The sequence below is a fragment of the Typopeltis vanoorti genome, chromosome 19 (assembly GCF_054136105.1).
Source record: "Typopeltis vanoorti isolate ZY-2024b chromosome 19, IOZ_Tvanoo_1.0, whole genome shotgun sequence".
Classification (NCBI taxonomy): domain Eukaryota; kingdom Metazoa; phylum Arthropoda; class Arachnida; order Uropygi; family Thelyphonidae; genus Typopeltis; species Typopeltis vanoorti.
The window spans coordinates 53039812-53052581 of record NC_143567.1 but is presented as its reverse complement, the minus strand read 5'-3'; the positions used below and the strand labels follow the sequence as shown (position 1 = coordinate 53052581).

Below are 12770 nucleotides of genomic sequence, written 5' to 3'. Positions count from 1 at the left end.
TATAGTTTACAATGTTTAGTGAATGGTATGCACATTAAAAAAAATTATAAGAATAATTAAAATAAAATATTTTTGTTTCAATAACTGTAAAACAGTTACAAGATTTTTGAAATATTCAAGGTTGTTATGCAATAGAAAACAGAGGTATAATGCTGCCACTTACCATCCATTATAGTCATTACATATAGCAAACTCATTTGCTGATGGAGAGTGAGCAGGAGGTGTCTGGGGAATACGGTAAACTTAATGCAAGGCTGTTGTGATGGATATACACATACCAGTCACTAAATTGAAAACCTTTATGCAGACATATGCACAAATCACTTATGCAGCATATATAAGTAAAATAATTGGTCATGTGCATCAAGTGTTCTAGACAACTATTTAAGAATGTTGCTAGTCAGTAATTGTCAATAGCATTGATCTTTCAGAGTTCAATAAAGCTATACCTCTACACATGTTATACACCCCCAAGCCATCGTCCTTACAAAATTACAATTGTATTAATCGTTGTATGATAGTCACTGATCGAGTGACTAGAAAGGCGTGAAATCTTTCCTTTCGTTCATTGCAACTGATGGTAATTCTTTGTTTCTGTGGATTCGTTACAACCTCTTTCTCTTCAGAAATTACTCACAAAGTCTCATTGCAAACTCGTTTTGTATTATCACTTTAATCTGCACAACTCTGTGTCTGTTCAAAGAAAGTACCAAAGCACTCATCCATAGTTTAAATACCTAATAACTCCAATATAACTCGCAAACCTGATATTACTTTTCAGAGAAAGAAATTGAAAACTTTCGCAAACAATAACCTCCCCAGTAAGTTACATACTGTGTGCACATTATATTATATTATATATACAGGTAATTCTTTTTTTATGTTCAAATCAAGCCCCACCTAACGGTGAGACCTCAAAAATTCGCCACAGACTCATTGTAATGCTACCCTCCACGGTAATCTTTAGTAAAAGGCGAAAGATTATCACGTACTATGAAGGGAAACCTAAGCAATTAAAAAACAACTTAACTTGCGCTATAAGGATAAGGTAGTGTAAATAATTTATGGTGTAGTAAAGACGAAACGTTTTTTTTTTAAATTATCTTCAAAGCTTCACTAGGGTTTAATATGTAAATTAAATTTAGCATTTAAGTTACATACCATTTTCGTTAATTATCCTACGCACTTTATTTTAAACATAGAGTTAATTTAATAAACGCTATGTTGAAGATGTAATATAGATTTATTTGAATAAAGAGCCAAAAGGATTCTGCAGACTGAGTTACACTTTAACCGAATGACGTCAGGGGGGGAAATTTCCATTAATCATGAACTGGCATAATAGATAGGGTTATAAAGTTAACCATTTTTCTGTATACAACAAACATAAGTTTTTCTCAGATAAATATATTAACTGGAAATTTTATAGTATCTGAAGGTATACCTTATGATTTCTATTAATTTGCTATACTGTGCTACAATTTCTCATTTCGATATATACACACACACACACACTATATAATCAGGACACTCGGTATAAAAAAAAGAATACTGCGCGCAACAGTAATACAGTTACATAAATATACATAGAACAGCAATATAGATTGGACATGAAAAGAATATTGTGTTCTAATATTGTAATGCAGTATACAGTAAAATCAATTACATATAAGAAATGCTACAAAAAAAGTTTAGCTTATGGTACTGCATGTATGTAAGGAAATTTTATTTTTTATTCAACATACCTTCAGAAATTTGAAAATTCGAATTATTCTTAGATTTAACGAAAAATATTACGAAATTTTCCAGTATACTCAAAAATATAACGCACAATAACTGAGCATTTGCTAAGGGTTTAAATTCTAAACGAATAGGCTCCGGGGACCTTAAAGTCGGATCATAAATATGCGGTTTTGCTGGACTGTCATTAAAATTTTAATTATTCTGGTGGAGTTTGTTTATACCCTTCCTCTTTAATATATATTAATCCATTTTCCACTCTGATGCTAACTGAATACCCTGATGTGAAGAACGTGCACGTAGAGGTCTATATCTCTACACATGTTATACACCCCCAAACCATCGTCCTTACAAAATTACTATTGTATTTACGGTTGTATGATAGTCACTGATCGAGTGACTAGAAAGGCGTGAAATCTTTCCTTTCGTTCATTGCAACTGATGGTAATTCTTTGTTTCTGTGGATTCGTTACAACCTCTTTCTCTTCAGAAATTACTCACAAAGTCTCATTGCAAACTCGTTTTGCATTATCACTTTAATCTGCACAACTCTGTGTCTGTTCAAAGAAAGTACCAAAGCACTCATCCATAGTTGAAATACCTAATAACTCGAATATAACTCGCAAACCTGATATTACTTTTCAGAGAAAGAAATTGAAAACTTTCGCAAACAATAACCTCCCCAGTAAGTTACATACTGTGTGCACATTATATTACATTATATATACGGGTAATTCTTTTTTTATGTTCAAATCAAGCCCCGCCTAACGGTGAGACCTCAAAAATTCGCCACAGACTCATTGTAATGCTACCCTCCACGGTAATCTTAGTAGTATGGGAGGCGCTTTAAACCAAATGCATCCGGTGGGCGTGGCTTCCTGACGTCATTGTGAGTGACGTCATGAGTTTGGAATGTTTGGAATTTCCATGTGGGCAACTGTGTGAATGGCTTCAGTTCTTGTGTTTTATTTTGCGTATGGGATTATGGGGGATTTTTTTGGTTCACCTATGGAATTATGGGTGATGATAGAGATAAGGATTCGTGTTGTGATTGGTGGGACACTTTAAACCAAATGCTTCCGGTGTGCGTGGCTTCCTGAGTCAGGAATTTCCCTGGGAGCATATGTCGTCACTGGCTTCAGTTCTTGTGTTTTGGTTCGCGTATGGGATTATGGGGGATTTTTTTGGTTCGGCTATGGAATTATGGGTGATGATAGAGATAAGGATTCGTGTTGTGATTGGTGGGACACTTTAAACCAAATGCTTCCGGTGTGCGTGGCTTCCTGAGTCAGAAATTTCCCTGGGAGCATATGTCGTCACTGGCTTCAGTTCTTGTGTTTTGGTTCGCGTATGGGATTATGGGGGATTTTTTTTGGTTCGGCTATGGAATTATGGGTGATGATAGAGATAAGGATTCGTGTTGTGATTGGTGGGACACTTTAAACCAAATGCTTCCGGTGTGCGTGGCTTCCTGAGTCAGAAATTTCCCTGGGAGCATATGTGGTCACTGGCTTCAGTTCTTGTGTTTTGGTTCGCGTATGGCATTATGGGTGATGGTAGAGATAAGGATTCGTGTTGTGGGTGTGTATTGTTGTCAGATGAATATCAGTGACGTCATTTGTTATTTGTAAATAAATGTCGTCATTTGTTATTTGTAAATAAGTGACGTTGTTGTTTTGAATAGAAAGGATGATATTAGTGGATAAGAAATCGTGTCGTGATTGGTGGGACACTTCTGACCAAATCAAGATCAAGATAAGATAAGGAATCGTGACGCGAATGTTTGTTGTCATTGAGTTTGGAATTTCGCTGGGCCCCCCTTCTGTCAGAAATATCACGTGGTGTGATGATAAGATATCTTTGAATTTTCCCAGGGTGGCACACATCCGTCATTGTCGTCTATGGGAATTCTTAGAGTATGTCGTGATGGCGGCAGCCTTTCGAGCTTTTCTGAATAATTAATTATATACTGATGTCACTCAACACACATACTTTTTTTTTTTTTTTTTTTTTTCCATACCTCATCTGTATTTTCTTCTATATACATATTCTAATCAAGTTCATATTTTATTCATAATTCATCCGGATATTTTGATTTGTCTAAAAGTAAGATAAGGAATCGTGACGCGAATGTTTGTTATGAGATGTAGATAAGTGACGTCATTTGTTAGTTGTAAATAAGTGACGTTATTGTTTTGAATGGAAAGGGAAATATATTAGTGTATAAGAAATCGTGACAAACATACAGTTTTTTTTTTCTTCTCTAGATGGTTGTACTAATTTTCCAATACATTTTGGGTATTTCTTTCCTGTTAAAGTATGGGAATTCTTAGAGAAAGTCGTGATGGGTCTCGTGTTTCGATCTTTTCTGAATAATTAATTATATTCTTAAAGTACCTGTCCTTAAACACACACACACACACACACATTAGACATAAAAAATCGCTAATGTGTCCATGTTGATACTCTAATATATAACCTATGATTATTCTTATGGAAAAAAAAAAACTATTCAGTATTAGAATTACGCTTACCAAACAACATGCGATCAGTTATGTTTAAGTTAAACAAGTACTTACAGCTTTCCAGATGACTCTTCGAAATTCGATTATTCCAAAATAGTTCAATTTTATATCCACAACACAACACAAACACAAAAACCACAAAGAATGAAATTTCTGTAAATACTGTAACCTGAACTAATTACTTCGTCCTTTTGATTACGGAGCGTAGATGGTGAGGTTTCGTCATTGCAATATCCCCCAGCGAGCGCTTTTCTTCAAAGGGGATGACATGAGTCACAACCGTAAATTGTGAATTTATTTTCCAACACTGAATATTTCTCATTAAGTCTTTTACAGTAGGTTTTCTGAATATTCCAATTGTTGATTAACATGTATTCACAGAACACAAACACAAATCTGAAAAGAACATTTCACTTTTTCATTATAGCTTACTGTGGCTAACATATATTCACACCACAAAACACACAAAACATAGGAGTTGATAGATATTTCTGTAAATAACCAGAAAAGCTAGTGGACTACTTAATTTACTTTAGTATCCGTTTGGTTCTCTGTATTAATCTTTCCCACGGGTGTCCTTCCTCGGTAGGAAGCTCTATGCGCTGTTTTGTTTAGGGTAAGTGTTATTTCCGGTTTCGAATTCCGATTGCTGTTAGAGTATGGAATTCAGACAAGTGAAATTATTATTTTTTTTTTTCAAATTGATTGGTTATTTTCTGTATTTTACTTTTAAAAGTCATATTCTAACAGAATAACTGAGTAGAATTAATAAATATATAAAGTATATGTGAATTTATTTTCCAACACTGAATATTTCTCATTAAGTTTTTCTTAAAGTTCCCCAAGCTTAGTGGGAAAGTCTATGTGCCGTTTTGTTTAGGGTAAGTGTTATTTCCGCTTTCGAATTCCGATTGCTGTTAGAGTATGGAATTCAGACAAGTGAAATTTTTATTTATTTTTTTTTTTTCAAATTGATTGGTTATTTTCTGTATTTTACTTTTACAGGTCATATTCTAACAGAATAACTGAGCAGAATTAATAAATATAAAGTATATGAGAATTTATTTTCCAACACTGTATATTTCTCATTAAGCCTTATCCGGTCGCCTTTTGTTGTACGTAGGTGAGAAATCGTGTGTTTTGTTTCGAACTTTTGGTTTCCGCTGGGAAATTACCAATATAACTATTAATTTTACCTTCGATTCCTTGTGCTCTTAACCTATTTCTGTAAGTAGACTTTATTTATGAATTATTTTCCCACACTGTTAGTTTTCATTCATTAACCTTGTTTCTAGATAACGAACAAATAAGACTTTTACTTCAATGAATCAAAAAAAAAAAAATTCTCTGGTTACTTTGTGGCATGAAATTTCACAAGGAAAAAAAAAAAAAAATGTTATCTTCTTTCTTAAATTTGTATAACACATCTACGACACTCAATTTGTTCATTTAATTTACACATTTTATTGAATGAAATATTATTTACAAATTGTATTTACTTAATCTAACAATACAGAAAATAAATAAATTGAAAAATACATCAAAGGTTCTTCCATAGTTGTGGAATTACCATCGTATGGTTTTGACAATGTGATTCTCATCTGAAAGTTAATTTTCATTTGGTGGTTGTTTGTTGGGAATTTATTACTGTAGTAGTAAAATTAAGGGTTGCATATTTATATTTTCGAATCCAATACGTATACTTCAGAGAATTATTAAAAGCACAGAATCTTTCGTTATGTTTCCAAAAGCATTTAAAAGTACACATTATGTTTTCACGTTTTGGGCATCCAATTTCATTTAAATCAAGAACAGGCCTCCCTATTAACTTCGTTAATGTTTTTGATTTTTCTCTTCCTTTGGCAAGTAATATATGATATTTGCATGTTGATTCTATCATCCAATCTCTTAGTTTGTCCAAAGCTAGTGAACCAATTTCCCACTTCAGCTGATGGTTATATTTTATTAACCAAGAATTCTGTTTTTTAACTCTTTCAGGTAATTCTTTCCAACTACAAGGTGATTTTGTCACTGCATATCTTACACTAAATCCATCAGAAATACAAATTTCTTTAGGAAATAAATTTGAACTGCTATTCAACAAAAATTGTACATCAATTATCCCAATGATAAGTGAAAATTCGTATTTTTCACCCACTGTCGATTTTTCATAATCGTTTTCCTTCATTCTTCTTCTTCGATTACTTCATATGGCACCACAAATAAATAGTTATTTATTATTATTTCACTGATTATTAGCTCTGATCGTATACTTTATGGTAACTTTCGTTTACTAAATTCTAAACAATTAGAACTTTTCGCAAAGAAACTTTCAATGAATTTGTGGCTCACCCATTATTTTTGCATTACCAAACACAAATCACAAAACAGCAGCTGCAGTGGATGAACGATTACCTTAAGTCCAAACTCACTCGACCCTCTGGTATTTTCTTATAGTACTGTTTACACTTACCATCCCCTACCCTGACCGTTCCTTCAAAAATGAACCTTTGTGCAGATGACTCAACGACATGTTTTCACATGCTGTTGGATATACTGTTGGTGTGTTTTTATCTTACTTTGTGTAGGGAAAGGTAAAATTTGTATATGTGTTATCTGTAGAGTACAAACATTTTCTCTATGCCAAACTTTAAAGAAGTGTTAAAGTCACGTTTTGTTGGTTTAATTAGATGCTTCTCTCTTTCTCTCTCTGTAAAATAACCAAATTCTAACAGTTCGGATTTTCGATTATGTGAACGATTTGTTTTCAGATAACTCAAATAATGTCAATAGATAGCATTAGACAATTTCTAAAATAATCAATACATGGATTTTCGTTTTCAACACTTTTTTTTTTTCCCTGTCCTGGCATTAATTTCACAGTTGTGATTTTTTAAAATAATTAAACAGAATTGCATTAAGATATAAAGTTGTGGATTTAAATATCAAGATCTAATCAGAATAACTGAGTAAAAATTCACTGTTGAAAAACACAACAACAAAAACACATCTTTGTTCATTTAAGTTTACAAATGCACATTTTATTTTGCTGAAATACTATTTACAAGTATATTCACTGAGAAAAATTCGAAACATGTAATTACCTAAAATATTTCACAATATTTAGTTAGACTCTTAACATTTTCCAAAGAGTTCAATGAATAAAATTTTTGTTACTCACTGTTTCTTGGTTACATTACATCAAAATAGCTGGTCATGCAAAAGAATTTTTAAATCAGATACCATGGTAACCACACTTCCATACGTTTGATATTGTGTCAGTCTGGAAATGACACCATGCCTCGCTAAACATTCTGTGTATTCTTTTGTCAGCAAATATACACAAACAGTTTTTGTAAAATGTTCGTAAAGGTCCCAAAATAAAGAATCTTTATCGAATTGGATAAAATCTTGAAAGTCTAATTTTACCATTGATGAATTTAAATGTTGAGCGATAATTTTTCCCATTAATCGGACAGATGGTAATTCAGTTTCCAAAAATAGTAAATGATTATCAATGTCATACATTTTTGTTGAAAATCTCTCAGCTTCTTCACAACTAATAGAAAAAACCTTACTTCCATCAGCTCCTGTATCATCAAATATTAGTTCCCCATCTTGGCATTTCAGAATATAACAATCACCGAGGTCCATTTCGTAGTCAACTCTTCTTTGCAAGTAGCCGAGGATATCAGACCACTTCCTGCGTAATTTTTCCCAAGTGGTCCGGGATAAATACATCACAATGTACGTGTCTTCTAAAATAATAATCGGTTTCCATCCTTTTAGAGCTAGGTGAAGAGTTTTGTCTCGTGCTATTTTCCTGAAGAAAGAAAATTTCAATGACTTTTGTGGCTCACCCATTATTTTACTTTACTTTACTTTCCTGGATACCAATCACCACAACACAATACGATAACTTCACAGGATGAACGAATTGTCGTAACTGCAAAGACACTTGACTCGTTTATTTTTCCTTATAGTACTGTTTACCTGACCCTTAACCCTGACCGTTCCTTCCAAAATGAAACTTTTGCGCAGATGATTCACGGACATGTTTCTGCATGGTGTTGGATAAACCATGACGACAATGACAGATGTGTGTCACCCTGGGAAAATTCCAAGATATCTCAAAAATATCACCCACAATTCCATAGCCAAACAAAACATGACAACAATGTCGTTATGTGTTTGGATATTTCTGGGGAACATATGTCTCTCATACTGTGATATCACAGAGGGTGACAGATGTCTTCCCTGCAATGCTCCCCCAACCTAACCCCATCACCCTAGTCTCTCACCATCCCCTCTCCTCCAGAAGATGTCTGCTCAGCCTAGTGGATATGAGTGAGCTCATCGTTTGCGGATATCTTTTAGTGATGTCACCTCCAATTGATACTGATAACTTTTTTGGGAAAAAAAAAATTTAAAAAACTGGTTTTTTATGATAACTTTTTAGGAAAAAAACGCATTTTTTATGAAAACTTTTTTGGAAAAAAAATAAAAAAACGCGTTTTTTTATTTTTTTATAAATTTATCTTTTAATAAAGTTATCAGTATCAATTGGATGGTATCAGTATCAATAATGGGTGAGCCACAAATTCATTGAAAGTTTCTTTGCGAAAAGTTCTAATTGTTTAGAATTTAGTAAACGAAAGTTACCATAAAGTATACGATCAGAGCTAATAATCAGTGAAATAATAATAAATAACTATTTATTTGTGGTGCCATATGAAGTAATCGAAGAAGAAGAATGAAGGAAAACGATTATGAAAAATCGACAGTGGGTGAAAAATACGAATTTTCACTTATCATTGGGATAATTGATGTACAATTTTTGTTGAATAGCAGTTCAAATTTATTTCCTAAAGAAATTTGTATTTCTGATGGATTTAGTGTAAGATATGCAGTGACAAAATCACCTTGTAGTTGGAAAGAATTACCTGAAAGAGTTAAAAAACAGAATTCTTGGTTAATAAAATATAACCATCAGCTGAAGTGGGAAATTGGTTCACTAGCTTTGGACAAACTAAGAGATTGGATGATAGAATCAACATGCAAATATCATATATTACTTGCCAAAGGAAGAGAAAAATCAAAAACATTAACGAAGTTAATAGGGAGGCCTGTTCTTGATTTAAATGAAATTGGATGCCCAAAATGTGAAAACATAATGTGTACTTTTAAATGCTTTTGGAAACATAACGAAAGATTCTGTGCTTTTAATAATTCTCTGAAGTATACGTATTGGATTCGAAAATATAAATATGCAACCCTTAATTTTACTACTACAGTAATAAATTCCCAACAAACAACCACCAAATGAAAATTAACTTTCAGATGAGAATCACATTGTCAAAACCATACGATGGTAATTCCACAACCATGGAAGAACCTTTGATGTATTTTTCAATTTATTTATTTTCTGTATTGTTAGATTCAGTAAATACAATTTGTAAATAATATTTCGTTCAATAAAATGTGTAAATTAAATGAACAAATTGGGTGTCGTAGATGTGTTATACAAATTTAAGAAAGAAGATAACATTTTTTTTTTTTTTTTTTCCTTGTGAAATTTCATGCCACAAAGTAACCAGAGAATTTTTTTTTTTTTGATTCATTGAAGTAAAAGTCTTATTTGTTCGTTATCTAGAAACAAGGTTAATGAATGAAAACTAACAGTGTGGGAAAATAATTCATAAATAAAGTCTACTTACAGAAATAGGTTACGAGCACAAGGAATCGAAGGTAAAATTAATAGTTATATTGGTAATTTCCCAGCGGAAACAAAAAATTCGAAACAAAACACACGATTTCTCACCTACGTACAACAAAAGGCGACCGGATAAGGCTTAATGAGAAATATACAGTGTTGGAAAATAAATTCTCATATACTTTATATTTATTAATTCTGCTCAGTTATTCTGTTAGAATATGACCTGTAAAAGTAAAATACAGAAAATAACCAATCAATTTGAAAAAAAAAAAATAAATAAAAATTTCACTTGTCTGAATTCCATACTCTAACAGCAATCGGAATTCGAAAGCGGAAATAACACTTACCCTAAACAAAACGGCACATAGACTTTCCCACTAAGCTTGGGGAACTTTAAGAAAAACTTAATGAGAAATATTCAGTGTTGGAAAATAAATTCACATATACTTTATATATTTATTAATTCTACTCAGTTATTCTGTTAGAATATGACTTTTAAAAGTAAAATACAGAAAATAACCAATCAATTTGAAAAAAAAATAATAATAATTTCACTTGTCTGAATTCCATACTCTAACAGCAATCGGAATTCGAAACCGGAAATAACACTTACCCTAAACAAAACAGCGCATAGAGCTTCCTACCGAGGAAGGACACCCGTGGGAAAGATTAATACAGAGAACCAAACGGATACTAAAGTAAATTAAGTAGTCCACTAGCTTTTCTGGTTATTTACAGAAATATCTATCAACTCCTATGTTTTGTGTGTTTTGTGGTGTGAATATATGTTAGCCACAGTAAGCTATAATGAAAAAGTGAAATGTTCTTTTCACATTTGTGTTTGTGTTCTGTGAATACATGTTAATCAACAATTGGATTATTCAGAAAACCTACTGTAAAAGACTTAATGAGAAATATTCAGTGTTGGAAAATAAATTCACAATTTACGGTTGTGACTCATGTCATCCCCTTTGAAGAAAAGCGCTCGCTGGGGGATATTGCAATGACGAAACCTCACCATCTACGCTCCGTAATCAAAAGGACGAAGTAATTAGTTCAGGTTACAGTATTTACAGAAATTTCATTCTTTGTGGTTTTTGTGTTTGTGTTGTGTTGTGGATATAAAATTGAACTATTTTGGAATAATCGAATTTCGAAGAGTCATCTGGAAAGCTGTAAGTACTTGTTTAACTTAAACATAACTGATCGCATGTTGTTTGGTAAGCGTAATTCTAATACTGAATAGTTTTTTTTTTTCCATAAGAATAATCATAGTTTATATATTAGAGTATCAACATGGACACATTAGCGATTTTTTATGTCTAATGTGTGTGTGTGTGTGTGTTTAAGGACAGGTACTTTAAGAATATAATTAATTATTCAGAAAAGATCGAAACACGAGACCCATCACGACTTTCTCTAAGAATTCCCATACTTTAACAGGAAAGAAATACCCAAAATGTATTGGAAAATTAGTACAACCATCTAGAGAAGAAAAAAAAAACTGTATGTTTGTCACGATTTCTTATACACTAATATATTTCCCTTTCCATTCAAAACAATAACGTCACTTATTTACAACTAACAAATGACGTCACTTATCTACATCTCATAACAAACATTCGCGTCACGATTCCTTATCTTACTTTTAGACAAATCAAAATATCCGGATGAATTATGAATAAAATATGAACTTGATTAGAATATGTATATAGAAGAAAATACAGATGAGGTATGGAAAAAAAAAAAAAAAAAAAAAAAAGTATGTGTGTTGAGTGACATCAGTATATAATTAATTATTCAGAAAAGCTCGAAAGGCTGCCGCCATCACGACATACTCTAAGAATTCCCATAGACGACAATGACGGATGTGTGCCACCCTGGGAAAATTCAAAGATATCTTATCATCACACCACGTGATATTTCTGACAGAAGGGGGGCCCAGCGAAATTCCAAACTCAATAACAACAAACATTCGCGTCACGATTCCTTATCTTATCTTGATCTTGATTTGGTCAGAAATGTCCCACCAATCACGACACGATTTCTTATCCACTAATATCATCCTTTCTATTCAAAACAACAACGTCACTTATTTACAAATAACAAATGACGACATTTATTTACAAATAACAAATGACGTCACTGATATTCATCTGACAACAACACACACCCACAACAGGAATCCTTATCTCTACCATCACCCATAATGCCATACGCGAACCAAAACACAAGAACTGAAGCCAGTGACCACATATGCTCCCAGGGAAATTTCTGACTCAGGAAGCCACGCACACCGGAAGCATTTGGTTTAAAGTGTCCCACCAATCACAACACGAATCCTTATCTCTATCATCACCCATAATTCCATAGCCGAACCAAAAAAATCCCCCATAATCCCATACGCGAACCAAAACACAAGAACTGAAGCCATTCACACAGTTGCCCACATGGAAATTCCAAACATTCCAAACTCATGACGTCACTCACAATGACGTCAGGAAGCCACGCCCACCGGATGCATTTGGTTTAAAGCGCCTCCCATACTACTAATCTTTAGTAAAAGGCGAAAGATTATCACGTACTATGAAGGGAAACCTGAGCAATTAAAAAACAACTGAACTTGGGCTATAAGGATAATTCTTTTTTTATGTTCAAATCAAGCCCCACCTGACGGTGAGACCTCAAAAATTCGCCACAGACTCATTGTAATGCTACCCTCCACGGTAATCTTTAGTAAAAGGCGAAAGATAATAATTTGTGAGTTCAACGTATCTCATCATTGGCCT

The 12770-nt window shown here is 33.1% G+C and overlaps 1 protein-coding gene, 1 non-coding gene and 1 pseudogene across 7 annotated transcripts in view; all 3 read right to left on the bottom strand.

Annotated features, from left to right (window-relative positions):
- The window catches only part of LOC150096090 (kielin/chordin-like protein), a 649251-nt gene that overhangs the window by 184921 nt on the left and 451560 nt on the right, over positions 1–12770 (bottom strand). The window lies entirely within an intron of this gene.
- Positions 894–1013, bottom strand: LOC150096110 (U5 spliceosomal RNA). The gene has a single exon (XR_016550019.1). It is a non-coding gene; the product is annotated as a U5 spliceosomal RNA (small nuclear RNA).
- LOC150096109 (U5 spliceosomal RNA) lies at positions 12645–12756 on the bottom strand (annotated as a pseudogene).